Genomic DNA, 22,059 nt, shown 5'->3' with positions numbered 1-22,059 from the left:
ATTCTTTTGAGCAATACATGTGTAATGGTGCCAACAAGTAAAAGTAGTTATGTTTGTAATCTATTCTAAACTCCCATGAAATCTAAGCAGTTGAAAGGGGGTATATACCTAAATAGACTTTGTCCATATGGTGCCCTCCAGATGTTGTTGGACTCCATCTCACATCAGTCGCAGCCAGAACAGCCCATGCTCAGGGATGATGGGAGTTGTAGTCTAACGGCCTCTCTGGTGGGCCACAGGTTCCCCATTTCTGCCTTGTATGGTTCTTATTCTAGGTGTTTGTTGTTTCTACTTTAATTTCATTTTTAAACTTCACAACATGAGCTGTTTCATGTCCAAAGATAGGTGCAAGCTTTTCAAATAAACAGAAACACTGATGGGGACGACAATGACTTGAGCTTGTCAAAGAACAGTATTATGAGTTCTCTATGCCACCCACCACTTTTACTATACATTTTATCATCCTGTTACACAGTGTGGCTGGATGAGTCATAACCACATTGGCAAAAACATCAAAAAGGTCAGCTTTCTCTTTCCTGGATTCTGCTAGGTGTGTCACCTGTTCAGCCAGAAACGCTTGACACCTGAGCTTCCTGTAAGCGGGGGCGGCTCAGCCATCGAGACAAACAAGGCAACGGTCACAAGCAACAACGGCTGTGCCTGCCCTGGCTCAAACTCAGTTGGTGATTTCTACCCAAAGGTTTAGTGCAGGCATAAGCAAACTTCGGCCCTCCAGATGTTTTGGTCTACAATTCCCATCATCCCTGACCACTGGTCCTGTTAGCTAGGGATCATGGGAGTTGTAGGCCAAAACATCTGGGGGACCAAAGTTTGCCTATGCCTGGTTTAGTGCTCTGATCACTGTGACACAAGCAAAGACATTGATCCAACAGTGACATGCCTCCTGCAGCCCAATTATAAGGAAAAGGGATGGGCACAACTTAGTGCGACAAGCAGTTCTGGTCCTCAGATGGAGCAAGCAACCTTGCACTTCTGTGAGACGGCTGAACCAACCTTGTCTATTCTGAGTATGACTTACTGGCTTAGGCACTCTAAACACACTACATCTAAAGCAGTATCATTTTACTTTAAATAGTCATGGCTTCCCCAAAGGATTCTGGGAACTGTAGTTAGTTAAGGGGGGTGAAAGGTGTTAGGAGACCCTTATTCAGGGCTCTGAACAGCACAACCTGCCAGTTGTCTGCCTGTCCTTGGAAAATGCCATTTGCTGAGTTTCCTCCTCCTGGCTGATCCCCCATAAACCCAGTGCTCAGATTATACTGGGCATGAAGTGTCTTGTCAAGAGAAGCTATGCAATTGCCTCCTCAAATGGTAGAAGAAAAGTGCCTAGAGAGAAGAATGAGAAGGGAATGGGTTGCATAACACACTTCACCTGAAACAGAAGAAACCACAAACAGGAGAGGTGACGTTGTGGGGCGGAGGCTGGCGGGGACAGCCACTTTTGGCTCCTGCATCTCAGAGATGTTTGGACCTGCACAGATAATCTGTGTATTTTGTGTTTGGAAGTAGAATGACACATTTGTGGTAGTCTTAGCAGAATACTAATTCCACAAAGCTAGGGAGTTTGAAAAGCCAAACATAGAAATACTGCTGAAAACCTGATACTATGTGCACTGCACAACCAGAAGTAAACTTTCCTAACTTTCGTGCACAGTTCCTCAAGCTTGTATCCCCACATCTTCTTGGACTCCAACCACCAATGGTCAGGGGTGATGGGAGTTGTGGGGACTCAAGGCTGAAGCACATGGGTTTAGTGGCTCCTTGGGGCAGTTGAGATGCCACCTGCCAAATCAAGTAGTAATGCTTTCCCTAGAGTGCACCACGTCAGGCTGCAGCTGAGGAACTGCAATGACTGCAGCATCCTTTTTATTTGGCACTTTGGGCCACCTCCCACAAGCAGAGGTGTTCTGGTCTGGGGTCATGCAGGTGTTGAATCACAGAATCATAGAACTGTGGAGTTGGAAGGGATTTCAAGGATCATCCAGTCCAACCCCTTGCCATGCAAGAATATCAACTAAAGCATCCATGGCAGATTCAACCTCTGCTTAAAAACCTCCAATGAAGGAGAGTCCACAACCTCCTGGTTAATACTGACAAGGGACAGAGCCTTTTAAGTGTTGGTTCCCCAGTTGTGGAATGCTCTCCCTAGTGAGATGTGCCCATCTTCATCATTCTTAGCTTTCACGAGAACGTAGAAAGCACTTCCATGAGAAATCAGGAAGCCACGTAGGTGTATTTGGTGGCTGATAAATATTGTTCCTAGCAACCCTGAGGCCATTAGATGGAAGAATGTTTTTAGCTGTAAACAGCTTTTAGAATGGTCTCGTAATTGTTTTTGGAATAATTTTACATCTTTTAGAATATGTTTTCTTTGTTTTTGAACCATGTCTCTGTTTGCCATCCTGGGTTTCATGTGAAAGAAGAGCAGGCTATAAATTCAACTGATCAATCAATATGCCTTCCTTCCCCCATAGAAACCTATCATTGAGGATTGTGCCTTGTGGGTCTGAAATCAAAGAGACGCTTCTCTTACACTCCCTTTTAATTGTCCTTGTTTTTGTGCTTTTAACAGGAACCTGACACACAGAAACATTTCACAGAGGCTGCTTTCTGTGGGAGTGTGGTTTTCTGTGGCCTTTCTGCAGGCACAGATGCGATGGCTTTTTTTGGATGAAAAACCAGCAGCATCCAACTTGGAGTTTTGTCTAGCTCACAAATTTCCTTTTTCACTAAACTGTCAAAGAATAGCCTTCAGTGGGAAAATCCCAGGGAAAATAAGGGCTTGGCTGCACCTCACAACTATGACAGAACATTTGCAGGGGAAACTGGAAATTCTTGGCATAAATTCCTTGGCAGACAGTCCAGTTCCTGCCAGCTTCCCATCTTGCTCCCTCCAAGGTATACAATCCCTGCTAGAGACTGGTGAATCTGCCTGGTTTGTTTCTCTCTCTCTGTTCTCCACATTTCTACACCAGTTTGCATTTTTTTTTAAAAAAGTCCTTATGAAAATTCATTAGCATTTTTGTGTGAATTCCTCCTACTATACTTGTTTGCATGCTCTTTTGCCTAATACACACGTTTCTGCAAAGCACTTCCTTCTAATATAATGCATTTTCTTTTTGTTATTTTCACTATTATGTGTGTTTTTGTGCTTTACCCTAGTACTGCATATGCATTTTTGCACATCAGTTGGCTGGAGAACTGCATTGCAAAATGGAGAGAAGTTTGAAATGTGAGGGATTAGTATGTTTCAGTTCGCGTATTGCTTTAGAAAGTTCAAATTTGGTAGATTGGCCTTTAATTGCAAACTGGATCAAATTGTTCCCCAATCCCTAAATGCATACATGGAAGAAGCTGGCAGAAGCTGGTTTTTCAACTGGCCAAATGCACACACAAACATGCACATAGCCTGCCCTGCTCCTGTGACTTTGGTCAAGATCAGCAAGTCAAGATGGGCTGCTTCCATGTGACACTGCCTGCCAGATATACTTCCACCCGTTCCATGAATGTTCAGTTTTTATTTTAAAAATTAACTCTTCATACTTTTCAATAATGGTGAAGTATGTAGGAGTGGTGAAGTATGTAGAAGAAGTATGTAGGCCAGATCCTACCCAGTTGCCCACTGAGCTGCACAATGCTCACTCCATTTCTGGGTCCCCTAGGCACCAGGAGTGTTTAACCCTCTTTTACCCAAGGGGCACAATGAGGGTTAGCCAACCTCCCAGGGTGGGGCATGGCAGCAATGGGTGTGGCCCAAATGACTAACACTCACTCATATGTGTGTGTGCACTTACTATTCATACAATACATATTGAGACTCCTTACTCTTCACACAATTCAGTGTACCCACCTGCCCACACAAACTTAGGTCATCTTCAGAGACTCTTCTCCAAGTTTCCCAGCCACCTGGGACAGGGCTTTTTTTGGTTGTGGCACCTGCTTTATAGAATGTCTCCACTCCCACCCCTGGCGCCGCCACTCAGAGATGCTCCCCTAGCACTTATCCCATTGTCTTTTCAATGTCAGGCAAAAGGCTTTTAATATCCCCAGTTTTTTTAACTTGAAATTGTTTGTGAGTCTTAGGTGCACTGGTTTCATCCTGTGTCATTTATACTTCTTTCAGTATTCCTGATTTTATTGGAGATCATTTTAGTTTTACTTTACGTGCCACCCCATAAATATTTCTTACACTGAAGGGCAAGATATAAATGAATGAAATAAATAAGCAGCACAGTGTAAACATTCTAAAGATACCTGCATTCATGCATTGGCCGAGTGGCAATAAACTCTTCTCTTCCCTAGCCCCCTCACCAGAAAACTTTGGGCTACAGGGCCTGAGCTGAAGGTTTTCATGGCATGATGACTTGCTAATTTATTTTTCATTATTATTTGATTGCATTTATGAACTGCCCTTCCTCCAAAGGGAGACAAGGGTGAGATGCAGTAAAAGATGAAATCATAAGATGCATAATTGAACTAAAACACATGCAAATAACCATAAATAGCTCTGAAATAATGAAATAATTGAAACACAGACATCACTCACACCTGTTGAGCACTGGTGTTTTGTTGTTTTAATCCAGAGGTCCGGTTAAACTAAAGCATCTTCAACTGATGGTGGAATGTAAAAAGAAAGAGGGAAGACTAACTGCAGGAAGTGGCACCAAAATCAGGGTGTCACCACAGAGAAAGCCCTGTGGTATGTTCCCAAAATATGAATCCTAGTGAGGACCACCAGCAAAGCCTCCACCACCCGCAGCAGATCTTAGGGACAAAGTCAGTCAGTATTGAAGCAGATCAAATCTTCAAAATTGCAAAGTAGCTATTGCATATCAAAAGACATAAACTCACAGCTGCAGGACTGCTTCAAAAGCTGCCAAGCCTAGGGGAAAAATGGCAGTATGAACGCTTGGTTTGCTGCTGCTACAGCTCCTCAAAGGGCAAAATAAAATATCATAGGTGGTAATGAGCAGGGCGCTTTATGTGAAGGAGGAGCAGAAAATCAGGCTCTAATTCCTGCTGAGCTTAACTACTGCCCCCCTGTGGCCATTCCTATATTATCAGTCGATGTCTCCAAAAAAATTGACACATCACTTGGGAAGACAGGCGAACTAATACCAGTGTACTGGAAGAAGCACAGATCACCAGTGTCAAAGCAGTGATTCTTCAACATCAACTTCGTTGGACTGGTCATGCTGTGCGGATGCCTGATTACCGTCTTCCAAAGCAACTTCTCTATTCCGAACTTAAAAATGGAAAGCGTATTGCTGGTGGCCCACAAAAGAGTTTTAAAGACTGTCTCAAGGCAAATCTTAAAAAATGTAGTTTAAAGTGGGAAACACTTGCCTGCGAGTGCTCCAATTGGAGAACAGTCTTTACCAAAGGTGCCATGGGCTTTGAAGATGCTTGAACTCAGGACGCAAGGGAGAAACTGCTAAGAGTAAGACACACTTGGCAAATCCACACCGTGATCAACTCCTGCCCGAAAACCAATACCCCCACTGTGGAAGGACATGTGGATCCAGAATTGGCCTCCATAGTCACTTACGGACTCATTGTTAAAAGCATGTTTATGGAAGACAATCTTACTCGGCTACGAGTGATCGCCAAAGAAGAAGAGAAGATTCTCAGTGTTAGGTGCAGGTTCATTGAGAGACAAAAGACCTGTTCAATGAACATCCATCCAGATTTCTTTGAAGGAAGCCTAGATGCCACTGGCTACGTATTAAGCATTCATTCTGATTTGTTTGTATGTATGAAGACTGGACAACCCCACATCAAACGATTGTTACTCCACACTGTTCACTGCATCCCCCCCCCCCCACTTTCCTTATTGCAAAAAGTCCAGTTTGAATGGACAAGCAGGTTTGTTGCACAAGGCCAATGAACTGAATTTATTGTGGGGATTAAATTGGGGGGGGCATGTACACTTCCTTGAACTCTTTGGAGAAAAAGGTGGCATTAAAGGCTAATAATAATAATGTGAATTATTCATTGGATATGTTTTCATTTGAGAATTAATAATTACCCCCTCCTTGCACATCGGCTTTACTCACCTTGATGCTTTTCTCATTTGTGGGGGCAAATGAAAAGGTCAGCTGCTGTGTTCAAAGGATTTGCCTGTAAGCTGTCAGGGTCTCAGCCTCAGAGTCTGGCTACCAGTTTCAACAGAGCCAGTCTCTGCCAATCAGGACCATAACCAATATATCTCTGTGTGTCTTGCCCACTCACATTCCACTTTGGGCCCTTCCTGCACATTCTCCCAGGACGCAAAGAGCAGCACTTGAAATGTTTTGCACTTATAACTTTTAAACTAAAAAAAAAGTGTGGGGGGTCAAGTTATATCATCCCATTCCTTGAGCACTGTGGGGTGTGACAAACAGTTAGGACAGCCGACTGATACATCAAACTGATAGTACTTGTTCCTCGTGCCCCCAAAGTCAGCACAACCTACAAAATCCACACTGGAGCAGAGAAGCAAGTGCTTTCAGAATAAGGCCGAACAGCAGTTTATCGGGTTGGCTGCACCTGATCACAGCTTCTGATGCAGGAAGTGGTTGCCTGGGTGAGATACTATGAAGCTGGGAAAGGGTCAAAAAAAGGGCAGCCAGAATAACCAAGGGGACGGATAAAGTCCCCTGTGAAAAAAAGATTACAACATCTGGGACTTCTTAGCTTAGAGAAAAGGCAAGGAGGTGGCATGATAGAAATATATACAATCATGGTGTGGGAAAATTGCATAGGGACATGTTTTTCTTTCATATAATACTAGAGGTTGGGGGCCTCAATGAAGTTGAATGCTGGAAGATTCAGAAGGGCAGACAAAAGAAAATACTGCACCTAACGCAGGGCATAGCTGAACTGTGGAACTCACTTCCACAAGATTGACAGCCACCAACTTGAATAGCTTTAAAAATGGTCTGGCTGAGATGGCCATGTTCTGCTTCCACTGTCAGAGGCTGCATGCTGGGACTAACTAGTGGGGAAGCTTGCTGCTGCCCTTGGGTCCGATTGATGGGCTCCCCATAATGGCACCTCCATTTGGCCACTGTGAGAACAGGATGCTGGACTAGATTGTGCCCCCTTTGGCCTGATCCAGGCTCTTCTTGTGTTCCTATGGCCACTTCAGTGAATCGGGAGGTGTAAATAAAGGAAGGTCAAAAGATCAAGTAAGAAAAGGAAGTGAAAGGATGGAACATTTCACTAAATGTTCTTTCTAAGTAAAGATGTTTCCCCCTTTTTTGAGGAGGAGGAAATACAAAGGTCAAAGAGTTAGTTTTTTCAGCTGCTTCAAGAAGAGCAGGCTTTGGTCAACTTGGTGCCCTCCAGACACATGGACCACAACAGCTGTTCCAGCTGGGGCCCAAAGAAACTGAAGTCTAAATGATCTGGCAAAGGCTGCAGGAGAGGGTCGCTACAGGCATCTTGGAACAGGAAAACTATGGTCTGGGTCTTTTTGGTGCCAGGAAGCTGTTGGGGCCCACTCTCTACAACTTCCACAGAGCTTGCTCCCAGGAGTGCTCTTTTACCCTCAAAGATCTGGTGTTAGAGTGAAGCAGAACCTACCCCCTGCAGCAAGGGTGTCACGGTCCGGTTCAAGGGCGATCGAAGTCCCGGCTGGGGACATCAGGACCGGGGGCAAGATGGCAGGGTGGGAGCAGGAATGGGAGTCCAGGAGTCAGGAAACCAAGAGTCTGAGGGTCAGAAAGCAAGGAGTCACGAAGTCAAGGGTCTGAGGATCAAGAAGCAAGGGCTCAAGGAGCCAAACGCTGCAAGGCAGGAAACGTGTTGCTGTGGCAAAGAGCCAAAGGGAAATACTGACCTTATATCCCTTCCCAGCTCTTGCCACCAGGTGCTGTGAGTTACCAATCGGCCTCACCTGTGCGGCCGCGCCTTGCCTCTTCAGAACAAACTTAGGAAGGCCCTAGTCCTGCAAAGTCCTGCTGGTCACAGGGCCTGGCTCCTGCACGCACTCCTGACAAAGGGTGGGCAACCTGTGGCCCTCTTGATGTTGCAGGACTGCAGCTTCTCCTGCCCCTGACTGTTGGGCATGCCAGTTGGGGCTGATGGGCATTATGAGTCCTGCAACATCTGGAGTGCCACGAGCTGAAAGTTGGCGGGTTCAGGAGAGACATCAGAAAGTCCTTCTTCACACAGCACCGAGTTAAACTACAGGCTTTAAAGATGGCTTTCAAAGAGGATTCGACAAATTCGTGGAGGAGCAGGCTATCGATGGCTACTAGCCATGATGGCTCTTGCTCTTCCTCCCTCATCATTTGGCAACGCTTGCCTGCAGTCCTTCTGCATTTGGGCAGCTGAATGCCAGCTGGATGAGAGAAACTCTGCTTGGCACCCTGAGAGCCATTATCCAGTGGGCACTCTCACCCAATCTGTTTTGACCAGACGAGATGCCCTCCTCTTAAGCCTATGTGTACGTCCAGTCATGGAAAGAACCAAGGGGAGAGAGGGATGCTCAGTGGGGCCTTTGTTCTTCTGTCAGTGGTCACAGCTTGGCAATGAGCCTGGGATGCAGCTAGACCCCGCCCCTCACCCACCAAATCAGTCTTCAGGCCACTGTGTCAGCTGGTTGGGGCTGAGGGGAACTGTAGCCCAAAACCTCTGGAGGGCTGGCCTAGGAAGAAACGCTCCTGTCCAGTCATCAACACTCAATACTAAGGTTCTCTTTTATATTGGTTGGCGGTAGGCAGACCTACTGACAGCTATTAGCCATGAAATGGAGCCCCTTCTGGACACTGGGCAGCACGAGGGGTGAAAGTTGGCTGCTGCCTTCACATCCTCCTTGGGAGCTTCCCAGAGCCAACCCACTGACTCTAAGAAGCGGGATCAGGGCCGGATTTAGATTAGATGGGGCCCTAAGCTACTGAAGGTAATGGGGCCCTTGATATGTCCAGCTGTCCTTTGTCAACAACAAATTGTCACTGCTTTTTGTGTTGAGTATATGCTATATGGTAATTTATGGACCTAATAGGTACCTAAAGCCATTCGCACATAACAAAATACGTATTTACTTACATCATAGGAGCCTACACAACATAAAACACTGTTTCTGTATGTAGACTTTATTTTGTTTTTTTATATTTTGGAAATGTACATCCAGTTTTTTCCCCTTTACATTTTTGTGGCCCCCCAAAAGAGTGGGGCCTTAAGCTATAGCTTGTTTAGCTTATACGTACGTAAATGCACCATTGAGTGGGATGCTGGAGGAGATAGGGCCGGTGCTGATCCAGTGGGGTTCGTCTTATGGAAATTAGGAAGGACTTTCTGACAGTAGTTCAACAGTGGAACGGGCTCCCTCGGAAGGTGATGGCCTTTCCTTCATCGGATGTTCTTCAAGCAGCTTCCCAACAGGAGTCAACATGCCCAAGAGCTGGGACAGAGACTGCATACTTGAGGAAGCCCGCTTGGAATCAGAGGCTGCATAGAAACCGACTTGCAGCATTTCAGGGGCCCGATCCTCTCTGCTGCCCCCCTTTCCAGCGCCTGCCCGCTCCTCCCGCGCTTACAAATGGGGGACGGCGATTCTGAAACCCATATCCCCTCTCTAGCCCCCTCCGCCTCTGGGAAACCAAGGACTCTAAGACTCAGAGCGCAGCCAGCCAGGCCCCTTCCTGCGGGAATAAATCCTGCCTTTGATCTTGACAAAGGAAAGCGAGAAACAGGAGCGAAAGGCAACAGGGAGGCAATATGAAAGGCAGTCCAACTGCGCCTGCGCAAGCCTGTGAGCAGCGGAGCAGTACGCGCACCAATCCTCTTTCGAAATCACTTCCATGGGAGGGAACGTGTTTCAGACAGCTTGTCAGGATGGCCGAGCGGTCTAAGGCGCTGCGTTCAGGTCGCAGTCTCCCCTGGAGGCGTGGGTTCGAATCCCACTTCTGACAAAGAGCTCCAATATTTTCTTTTTTCCTTTTGAAAAATCATTTTAATGCTGTTACTTACATTATTTAACCTCGTTGCCCCTGCAGACAAAGTCTGCCTTAAGTAAATCACAACGGAGATTCAGCAGCGTGGAGCCATGTTTAACTGTTCTCTAAAGAGGAGGTGCTCTTTGACTCTGAATTACCACTGCCCTGTGTAAACGTCCCCTCGATCTGAATTCTAACACAGAGACTTTAAAATTCCTGGAACACAGGAAGGGAGCTATTTGTCTTTGACCACTTCCGACTTTTGTGCAGATAGTTGTAGGAGTGCAATGTTATTTTGCGAAGAAATATGTAGGGGTGCAATCTTATTTTGCAAAGAACTCTTGATGCAGAATTCCTGAATCTCTGATTCCTCTTAGCGCGCATCTTTTAAAGCCTCCATCACTCTCCATGTTTTAAAAGGGTGTGGAATTGAAAGTAGTGCCCGCCCGCGTCAATCCCAGAGCCCGAGCTGTCTGGTATAGGGAGAGACCCTCCATCAGGAAGGCAGATCCGAACTTGTTCAATACTTTAAACACCAATAGTAATTTCGACTTCACAGGGTTGTTGTGAGCACTGCAGCAAACAGCGGGTGGAAGCAGAAGTCTGCCCCCTAGTGGAAAGCACTGAGTAATGCTAGCAGAGGCACTGGAAAAGGAAACGCAGCAAGGCTGCTGATGGGATCTGATCATAGATGCACAGAATTGTAGAGTTGGAAGGAACAGCGAGGGTCATTTAGTTCAACCCTCTGCATTGCAGGAGACTTCTGCCCAACGTAGGACTCGAACCTAGGACACTGAGCTTAAGAGTCTCATACACTACCGGCTAAACTAACCCAGACAAATATCCATCATCAATTAGCTGGTAGCTGGAAGATGTCACTGCCCTGCCTATACAAAGTCGGTAATTTCGTTTAGATACCTCTTCTTCTTCTTTCTTCTTCTTCTTCTTCTTCTTCTTCTTCTTCTTCTTCTTCTATTGCATTTACATGTATATCCTCATCCCACAATTTTTAGTTGCTTTTATTGTCGGTTTGTAAATTGCCTTGGGACTTATGAAAATGGTGACACATGTTATTATTAATGTTATTGTAGTTGTTGAAATAAAATAATGTTTAATATCCTCATAACAACCCAAGACTGAGAGGCAGTGACAGACAAAGGTCACCCAGTGAGCTCCATAGCTGAGTCAGGATTTGAACCCTGGTCTCTCGGGTCCTAGGCTAACCACTGCACTGTATTGGCACTTATAGTAACTATTTTATCTGCTTTTCATTTGTTTTTTTTATTAATTTCAAATGTATTCTCATATCCTGCCCAATATCAGTTTAATATATGGCTAAGGTTGTAAGTATTTTAATTAATTAATGAGTGTATGGCTGGAGTGGTATTTTAATGAATTAATAAAATAATCAAGAGGGAAAAACATTGAACGCCCTCTTCTCCATCCTTGATCAAATGCGGAACACCCTCTGTACTTTCAAATTATAATAATAATAATAACAATAAAATCATCTAGTCACAGATCTCCTCTGCCCCCCAGGGAGGATTTCAAACCATTGTGAGCCTGGTTCAAATCCAGCATTCCAGGAATGGCCAAGCTGGGTATTATCTGCACCCCCAGTTTTATTTATTATTTATGTACTGTATTGCATTTATAGCCCAAGGAGCTCAAGGTGACATAAATGGTTCTTCTCCCCCTCCTCATTTAATCTCCACAACAACCCTGTGAGGTAGAGAGGGAGCGACTGCCCTGCAAGGTCACCCAGTGAGCTTCATGGCCAAGCAGGGAGATTTGAACCCTGGTCTCTACCAGACCATAGTCAGACACTCTAACCATTACACCACACACTACAGCATTTTCTGGGGGCTCGGACCACACCCTAACTCTGTCACAAAGGGAAAGTATCTGAAGGTATCTGAAGAAGTGTGCATACACACGAAAGCTTATACAGTGGTACCTCGGGTTACAGACGCTTCAGGTTACAGACTCCACTAACCCAGAAATAGTACCTCGGGTTAAGAACTTTACCTCAGGATGAGAACAGAAATTGTGCGGTGGCAGCAGGAGGCCCCATTAGCTAAAGTGGTACTTCAGGTTAAGAACAGTTTCAGGTTAAGAACGGACCTCCAGAACGAATTAAGTTCTTAACCTGAGGTACCACTGTACCAAGAACAAACTTAGTTGGTCTCTAGGGTGCTACTGGACATATATATATATATATATATATATATATATATATATATATATATGCTTTCGTAGATTTTCACGGGTACAGGAATGCAGGTTTTGGTGTCTTCGGGTGTCTTCCCGTATAAGAGTCGGGGTGTCTGTGCGACGTTTCGACGAGGTCTCACTCGTCATCTTCAGGCTGGTGCTTTCGGCTTCTTGTTACTGGAACAGAGCAGAATCTGGTGTTTGAGTTCCTATAAATACTGTTGAGGGGTGTGGTGTATAGCCTCCAACGTTCTGGGCAGAGAGGAAGTTCCTAGATTAGTGTGCCTCTTCTTCTTTTGTTCCTTAATTACTTGAGGGATATCTTGAGTGATTTCATGAGTGATATTCTGAATACCACTGGGTGGGTCATTAAGTGTAGATTAGTTGCTAAAGCTTTTGTGTCTTGACCTCTTGAGCTTGTGAAGAGTTTTTCTGAGAAGATGGCTGTGCTGCATTTAGTTGTGCTCTGGCTTGGCTTCGTGTATAGGGGCGAGCTGTGGTTTTGTGCCTTGTGCCAGCCAGATCTGTGTAGGGATTGCAGGGGGGTGCAGCATCCGGAGGTGCCACTATAGTTTGGCTACTGGATGGAGTCTGTAATATGTCTGTGGAGAGGGTCTGGGTTTGGGTCTGGTGTGGTTGATTGGTGACGGCGTTCTGTGTGCTTCTGGTTCTGGTGTCGGTTTTTGTGGGGAGGGCTAATTTCCAGATGTCTGGCAGGCGGGACGTGTCGTCACGCTTGTTCATGTTGTGAGGGTGTTTCTCTATCTCGATGGCTTCCATGATTATTCTCTTGTGGTGATGTTCCATGTTAAAGAGCAATTTGGAATCTGCAAAATTAATTTCGTGTCCTGTTTCTTTCATGTGTTGGAAAAGAGAGGAAGTTTTTTCTTCTTTTTTGACGGCATTCTTGTGTTCTGCGATACGTGCATTTATTCGTCTGTTTGTTTGTCCAATGTACGTGGCTGGGCAGACTTTGCAGGGTATTTCATAGACCCCTTGGTTTTCCAGCTGGATTTTGTCTTTTGGGTTTCTGAGGATATTGGCTATTTTTTGGTTGGCGCAGAAGGCTGTTTTGATATTGTGTTTATGGAGGATTTTGCTGATTTTGTCTGTAGTGCCCTTGATATAAGGAAGGAGGGCCATGCCATTGTTTTCTTCTGTGTCTTGGTTTTTGGGGGGTGTTTCTTTTTGGATTAGCTTCGTAACCCTGTTTTTCTGGTATCCATTGGCGATTAACACATTTGAGAGATTCTGTAACTCAGTTGTCAAGTGGTCTTTGTCAGCCAGGCGTTTGGTTCTGGAGATGAGAGTCTTGGCTACGGAGTTTATTTGTGCAGGGTGGTGGTGTGATTGTGCATGTAAGTAGCGGTTGGTGTGTGTTTTTTTCTGGTAGATAGTGTGTCCTAGGGAGCCATCAGGTTTTTTGTAGATTAGGACGTCAAGAAAGGGGAGTTGGTTGTTGTCTTCTATTTCCATAGTGAATTGTATTTTGGGGTGTAGGCTGTTGAGATGTGTGAGGAAGCTATCTAGTTTTTCTTTCCCGTGTGGCCAAATTACAAAGGTGTCGTCAACATATCTGAGCCAAAGTTTGGGTTTGTGTTCTGACTTGTCTAAAGCATTGGTTTCAAAGTGTTCCATGTACAAATTTGCGATGACCGGTGAGAGGGGTGATCCCATAGGTGCTCCTTCTATCTGTTTGTATCTTTGTCCATTGTGGATGAAGTACGTGTTGGTTAGGCAGTGGTTGGTCAGGTCCAGGATGTATTTGGGGGGGTTGTATTTGTTTTGAATGGCTGTCAAGGCTTCATTAATGGGCACTTGAGTGAAGAGAGATACAACATCGAAGCTCACAAGTAGGTCATCGGGATGTAGGTATTGCTTCTTTATTGTTTCTATGAACTGGAAGGAGTTAGTAACGTGTGAAGCGATGGATTCTGCATAGGGCTGAAGTTGCTTAGCGAGAAATTTAGCGAGATTTTGTAGAGGTGAGCCTATGGAGCTGACTATTGGTCTGAGTGGTGTTCCTTCTTTGTGTATCTTGGGGAGACCGTAGAGTTTGGGGCATCTGGAAGATTTTTCTCTGGGGATGATTCTTAGCTGGATTTCTTCACTGATAGGAGAGGCTTTTATTTTGGATTTGGTGGTTTTTTCCAGATAGGTGGTGGGATCTGTTTTTATAGGTTGGTAGGTAGGGTCTTGGAGTAGATTTGATAGTTTTGCTTGGTAGTCCGATGTGTTCATCACAACAGTGGCGTTGCCTTTGTCTGCTGGGAGAATGATTATGTTGTTGTCTTTCCTCAGGTTGGTGAGTGCTTTCTGTTCTTCTTTGTGTAAATTGCTTCTGGGTGGTTTGCTGGAGCAAAGGATGTTGGTGACTTCAAGTCTGATTTTATTGGCTTCATCTGGGTCGATTTTGGTCAGGCTAGCTTCGACTCCGCATATGATGTTTTCCGTGGGGATGCGTCTGGGGGCGACTGCAAAGTTGAAACCTTTGGAGAGTACTTTGGTTTCAGTTGGGGTGAGGATCCTGTCTGATATGTTATGTACTGTTTGTTTCATGGGTTGTTGTGGAGGGTGGCTGGGTTTCTGGCGTTTCTCTAGTTTGTAGAGTTTGTTGGTGTGTCTGTCTGTCTTATGTGAGGTCTCAGTTTCAGCTCTCCAGACGGCTAGTTGTTTGCATTTGTCCCAGAGTGCAGGGTGGATTTTGTTACATAGTTTGAGGTGAAGAGTGAGCAGATCTTTGTTGGTTTGGTTTAGTAGGTATCTTTTCTTATGTATTTCGTTTCTGATTAGGGATAGTTCAGTTCGTTTCAGGATCCTTTCGGTAGCTGGGGTTTTAGAGTGGAATTTAAGTTGGAAGCATGTGGGAGTTAAGTTGTTGTCTCGGCAGTTGCGTAGGAACAGGAGATCACATAAGATGGTGGCTCTTCGGATTTCTAGTTTCTCGTACGTTCTTGTCAGCTGGAAGGTTTCCTCCCCGTAGAGGTGAGATATTTGCTTTCGTAGATTTTCACGGGTACAGGAATGCAGGTTTTGGTGTCTTCGGGTGTCTTCCCGTGTAAGAGTCGGGGTGTCTGTGCGACGTTTCGACGAGGTCTCACTCGTCATCTTCAGGCTGGTGCTTTCGGCTTCTTGTTACTGGAACAGAGCAGAATCTGGTGTTTGAGTTCCTATAAATACTGTTGAGGGGTGTGGTGTATAGCCTCCAACGTTCTGGGCAGAGAGGAAGTTCCTAGATTAGTGTGCCTCTTCTTCTTTTGTTCCTTAATTACTTGAGGGATATCTTGAGTGATTTCATGAGTGATATTCTGAATACCACTGGGTGGGTCATTAAGTGTAGATTAGTTGCTAAAGCTTTTGTGTCTTGACCTCTTGAGCTTGTGAAGAGTTTTTCTGAGAAGATGGCTGTGCTGCATTTAGTTGTGCTCTGGCTTGGCTTCGTGTATAGGGGCGAGCTGTGGTTTTGTGCCTTGTGCCAGCCAGATCTGTGTAGGGATTGCAGGGGGGTGCAGCATCCGGAGGTGCCACTATAGTTTGGCTACTGGATGGAGTCTGTAATATGTCTGTGGAGAGGGTCTGGGTTTGGGTCTGGTGTGGTTGATTGGTGACGGCGTTCTGTGTGCTTCTGGTTCTGGTGTCGGTTTTTGTGGGGAGGGCTAATTTCCAGATGTCTGGCAGGCGGGACGTGTCGTCACGCTTGTTCATGTTGTGAGGGTGTTTCTCTATCTCGATGGCTTCCATGATTATTCTCTTGTGGTGATGTTCCATGTTAAAGAGCAATTTGGAATCTGCAAAATTAATTTCGTGTCCTGTTTCTTTCATGTGTTGGAAAAGAGAGGAAGTTTTTTCTTCTTTTTTGACGGCATTCTTGTGTTCTGCGATACGTGCATTTATTCGTCTGTTTGTTTGTCCAATGTACGTGGCTGGGCAGACTTTGCAGGGTATTTCATAGACCCCTTGGTTTTCCAGCTGGATTTTGTCTTTTGGGTTTCTGAGGATATTGGCTATTTTTTGGTTGGCGCAGAAGGCTGTTTTGATATTGTGTTTATGGAGGATTTTGCTGATTTTGTCTGTAGTGCCCTTGATATAAGGAAGGAGGGCCATGCCATTGTTTTCTTCTGTGTCTTGGTTTTTGGGGGGTGTTTCTTTTTGGATTAGCTTCGTAACCCTGTTTTTCTGGTATCCATTGGCGATTAACACATTTGAGAGATTCTGTAACTCAGTTGTCAAGTGGTCTTTGTCAGCCAGGCGTTTGGTTCTGGAGATGAGAGTCTTGGCTACGGAGTTTATTTGTGCAGGGTGGTGGTGTGATTGTGCATGTAAGTAGCGGTTGGTGTGTGTTTTTTTCTGGTAGATAGTGTGTCCTAGGGAGCCATCAGGTTTTTTGTAGATTAGGACGTCAAGAAAGGGGAGTTGGTTGTTGTCTTCTATTTCCATAGTGAATTGTATTTTGGGGTGTAGGCTGTTGAGATGTGTGATGCTTTAGACAAGTCAGAACACAAACCCAAACTTTGGCTCAGATATGTTGACGACACCTTTGTAATTTGGCCACACGGGAAAGAAAAACTAGATAGCTTCCTCACACATCTCAACAGCCTACACCCCAAAATACAATTCACTATGGAAATAGAAGACAACAACCAACTCCCCTTTCTTGACGTCCTAATCTACAAAAAACCTGATGGCTCCCTAGGACACACTATCTACCAGAAAAAAACACACACCAACCGCTACTTACATGCACAATCACACCACCACCCTGCACAAATAAACTCCGTAGCCAAGACTCTCATCTCCAGAACCAAACGCCTGGCTGACAAAGACCACTTGACAACTGAGTTACAGAATCTCTCAAATGTGTTAATCGCCAATGGATACCAGAAAAACAGGGTTACGAAGCTAATCCAAAAAGAAACACCCCCCAAAAACCAAGACACAGAAGAAAACAATGGCATGGCCCTCCTTCCTTATATCAAGGGCACTACAGACAAAATCAGCAAAATCCTCCATAAACACAATATCAAAACAGCCTTCTACGCCAACCAAAAAATAGCCAATATCCTCAGAAACCCAAAAGACAAAATCCAGCTGGAAAACCAAGGGGTCTATGAAATACCCTGCAAAGTCTGCCCAGCCACGTACATTGGACAAACAAACAGACGAATAAATGCACGTATCGCAGAACACAAGAATGCCGTCAAAAAAGAAGAAAAAACTTCCTCTCTTTTCCAACACATGAAAGAAACAGGACACGAAATTAATTTTGCAGATTCCAAATTGCTCTTTAACATGGAACATCACCACAAGAGAATAATCATGGAAGCCATCGAGATAGAGAAACACCCTCACAACATGAACAAGCGTGACGACACGTCCCGCCTGCCAGACATCTGGAAATTAGCCCTCCCCACAAAAACCGACACCAGAACCAGAAGCACACAGAACGCCGTCACCAATCAACCACACCAGACCCAAACCCAGACCCTCTCCACAGACATATTACAGACTCCATCCAGTAGCCAAACTATAGTGGCACCTCCGGATGCTGCACCCCCCTGCAATCCCTACACAGATCTGGCTGGCACAAGGCACAAAACCACAGCTCGCCCCTATACACGAAGCCAAGCCAGAGCACAACTAAATGCAGCACAGCCATCTTCTCAGAAAAACTCTTCACAAGCTCAAGAGGTCAAGACACAAAAGCTTTAGCAACTAATCTACACTTAATGACCCACCCAGTGGTATTCAGAATATCACTCATGAAATCACTCAAGATATCCCTCAAGTAATTAAGGAACAAAAGAAGAAGAGGCACACTAATCTAGGAACTTCCTCTCTGCCCAGAACGTTGGAGGCTATACACCACACCCCTCAACAGTATTTATAGGAACTCAAACACCAGATTCTGCTCTGTTCCAGTAACAAGAAGCCGAAAGCACCAGCCTGAAGATGACGAGTGAGACCTCGTCGAAACGTCGCACAGACACCCCGACTCTTACACGGGAAGACACCCGAAGACACCAAAACCATATATATATATATATATATATATATATATATATATATATAGGCAAGGGTCAACAGGAGCCTTCCCCAACATGGTGCTAAGCTAACTGGGACTGGGTACCCCAAAACCTCTAGAGCAGGCACTCCCAAACTCAGCCCTCCAGATGTTTTGGGACTACAACTCCCACCATCCCTAGCTAACAGGACCAGTGGTCAGGGATGATGGGTCTTGTAGTCCCAAAACATCTGGAGGGCTGAGTTTGGGGGTGCCTGTTCTAGAGGGCATCAGACTAGTTCAGTCTATCATCAGAAAAGGCTCTGTTGTACTTTTAAAGAAGTGGGGGTTGCATAGTTTTCTGAGACCTGCCAAACCCGTTTGATCAGAGGCAACCTGGGACAAAGGAAATGTTTGTGTATGGTGTGTTTCTCAGGCCATTTTCTGCTCTGTTGAAAATTATTTGTCTCCAGCATGAAGCTCCAATGGTTTCGGTGTTCCCTGGGCAGAGCGTACTTTCCAGGTCTGCTTTAAGATTTGGGGGCTGGCACAAGCCAGCTTCCTTATGAGTGGGAGGGATAGACTCTGCTACAAGGATGACACCCCACCCACCATTTATGGGAACCTGTCTCAAAGTAGAAGTAGTAACAATTTTATTTGTAAGCCATAACAAAGAAAAAAAAGACACCCATAACTTTGGCTCTTAATTTCCTGGGCAGCCAATGCAAATAGAGAAACACGTATGGTCACTTAATTTTCCTTGTCCAACCACAAAAAGCACAGCAGCTCACATGATGGAATAAAATAATCTCTGTGGCTCCCCTCCGGCAGATATTGTTACTTGCTGCCATGGGCCAGGAGTCAGCTTTACCAGCTGAATAGCAGCCTGAAGAGGGAGACCGTGGAATGACTCCACCTGCAGCTGATCAGCCTTCAAGGACACAGAGAAGGCACTCATGAGAACCAGCTGGCTTCAGGCTTCTTAAGCAGAGCTTCCAGCAGTAGTCAGATGTGGGAAGCCAAGCTTGTAGTTCCTGGCTCTGCTGTGCTACTTCCTGCTCCTCGTGAGCCTTGATCATTGGATTCTCTGACCCCTAGACTGTCTGACCACATGGATTGCTGTTTGCCTGACCCTGACTTTGGATGCTGACTCTGCCTCCAGGTAAGTACACCTCAGAGACTCTTCTGGTTGGCTGGTCTTCCACTCCACTGAGCTCTGCATGTTGTTGCTCAGCAATGAGACTATGACACTCACCACCCCAATCTCCAAGTGCTGAGAAAATCCAGAGGTTCCACTGCTTGACCAGAGTTTGGTTTCCTTAGAATAAAGGTTGGTAGAGGCTATGGTATCTTTAGGACATGGGTAGGCAAACAAAGGGACGCGGGTGGCGCTGTGGGCTAAAGCCTCAGCGCCTAGGGCTTGCCGATCGAAAGGTCGGCGGTTCGAATCCCCGCGGCGGGGTGCGCTCCCGCTGCTCGGTCCCAGCGCCTGCCAACCTAGCAGTTCGAAAGCACCCCCGGGGGCAAGTAGATAAATAGGTACCGCTTACCAGCGGGAAGGTAAATGGCGTTCCGTGTGCGGCTCTGGCTCGCCAGAGCAGCATTGTCACGCTGGCCACGTGACCCGGAAGTGTCTCCGGACAGCGCTGGCCCCCGGCCAATAGATGTGAGATGGGCGCACAAACCCCAGAGTCTGTCAAGACTGGCCCGTTCGGGCAGGGGTACCTTTACCTTTACCTTTAGGCAAACAAAGGCCCGGGGGCTGAATCCGGCCCAATCACCTTCTAAATCCGGCCCGTGGATGGTCCAGGAATCAGCATGTTTTTACATGAGTAGAATGTGTCCTTTTATTTTTTTAAAGCATATTTTTATTAAACAATTTTAACAGAACAAATTATCAATCAATATAACCAATTACATTCCCCTCTTTTTTATCTCCCTCCATCCCTCCCTCTCCTGCCCACTAAGGACTTCCCTCAGCTCCCCTCTCTGATTTGTTTGCACATATTATTCTCTGCATGTTGTAAAATTGTACATATCATTGCCTTATCTGTCATATATTCTAATAATAAATTTGTGGATATTTATTCAAAACCTGTCAAGGAGTCCAAATCATTTTGTTATTGTTTTAGATTAATGCGTCCTTTTATTTAAAATGCATCTCTGGGTTATTTGTGGGGCATAGGAATCCGTTCAATTTTTTCCCCAAAATATAGTCCGCCCCCCCCCCCAAGGTCTGAGGGACAGTGGACCAGCCCCCTGCTGAAAAAGTTTGCTGATCCCTGCTTTAGGCTATATGGTTTTATTTACACATATACACAACCTGAATAGGGACGTGGGTGGTGCTGTGGGTTAAACCACAGAGCCTAGGACTTGCAGATCAGAAGGTCGGCAGCTCGAATCCCCGTGACTGGGTGAGCTCCCGTTGCTTAGTCCCTGCTCCTGCCAACCTAGCAGTTCGAAAGCACGTCAAAGTGCAAGTAGATAAATAGGCGGGAAGGTAAACAGTGTTTCCGTGCGCTGCTCTGGTTCGCCAGAAGCGGCTTAGTCATGCTGGCCACATGACTCAGAAGCTGTACACAGGGCTCCCAGAGTCGGTCACGACTGGACCTAATGGTCAGGGGTCCCTTTACCTTTACTTTACACAACCTGAGCACAAGATAGCGGGGCTGACAGCATGAACACCCCAACAGATCTTGCATCTCCATTAGTCTCATCTTTGGATGCAGCACAGAGCAAGCATGTCTCTGTCTCCAGCTGCCAGCCTGCTTCCAGCTCAGCTCATACACAACCTCTGGCTATTGTTCTCTTACCCAACAGCTAGGGGTGGGGGTGGAAAGGCCCATACATTAGCCTGGAAAGCACCAGTACTTGGTTGTAGCTCTTGCAGCCTGGCTTATTCTTTGGGGATGTTGATGAGGACACAGAAGTGCCCAGCTAAGATCATTGCCTTACAAAGGAACTTGACTGGAGGGCTTGAGCAGTGGGATGCAGCCCTCAGGCTGGAAAAGTTTAGCTACACCGGACTCTAGATGTTTCCTCAGTAAATCTCACTGAGTTCAGCGGGACGTGCTCTGCAGAAAGTGTGCTTAGGGTTCCATCCTTCCTTGCTCATGTGGCAGGTGGTTCTTCAGAAGCAGGGAAAAGGTCAAAGGTGCGGCAGGGGCATTTCTGTGCTCCTTTCATGCCCTTCCTGCAGGCAGAGTGGGCTGGATTGACAATCAACACAAATGCATGAATATTCTACTCAGATGAAATTAATTATCAAAAAGAATGACGGAGCAGGCATCCTTGGGAGGTTGGGTAGCTCAGTGGCTAGAACATCTGTCTTGCATGCAGAAGGTCCCAGGTTCGATCCTGGGCAAAATCTCCAGGTAAGGCTGGAAATGTCCCTTGCCTGAAGCCCTGGACAGCTGCTGCCAGTCACTGTTGACAATACTAACCTGGATGGACCATCAGTTGGATCCATTACAGTGCAGCTTCCTATGTCAATAATTAACATAATTTGCCATCCAGGAGTAAGGCCCATGTGGTTAAAGGTGTTTCCTCCTGAGTATGGATCTCTGGGGGACTCAGCTTCCTCCCTGCCCCCCCAAGCCCCCCCTTTGCTATGTCAGGAGGAGAAGGGAGGCTTTTGAGGAGTGGCACAAAGTAAAGGTCCTTGGCAGGTGTGAGAGAAAGAAAAGGCCACTTCTGTGTTGAGTTGGGCCTTCCAACTCTACAATTAGACAATGATTCTGTGATTCAGTTGAAATTTTTAAACCGAGGTGGTTGCAAGGCCATCTGCCAGCATGAGAGCCTACTCCTTGGGGCCCACAAAATTCTGCATGAAGGGGCCGGGCACCCACAAATTTTGGTGCCATGGCCATGCACACTGCATGGGACCCACACACACACACC

Source organism: Podarcis vaucheri (genome assembly GCF_965113315.1).
Source record: "Podarcis vaucheri genome assembly, chromosome: 7".
Taxonomy (NCBI): domain Eukaryota; kingdom Metazoa; phylum Chordata; class Lepidosauria; order Squamata; family Lacertidae; genus Podarcis; species Podarcis vaucheri.
This window is presented reverse-complemented; position numbering follows the sequence as displayed.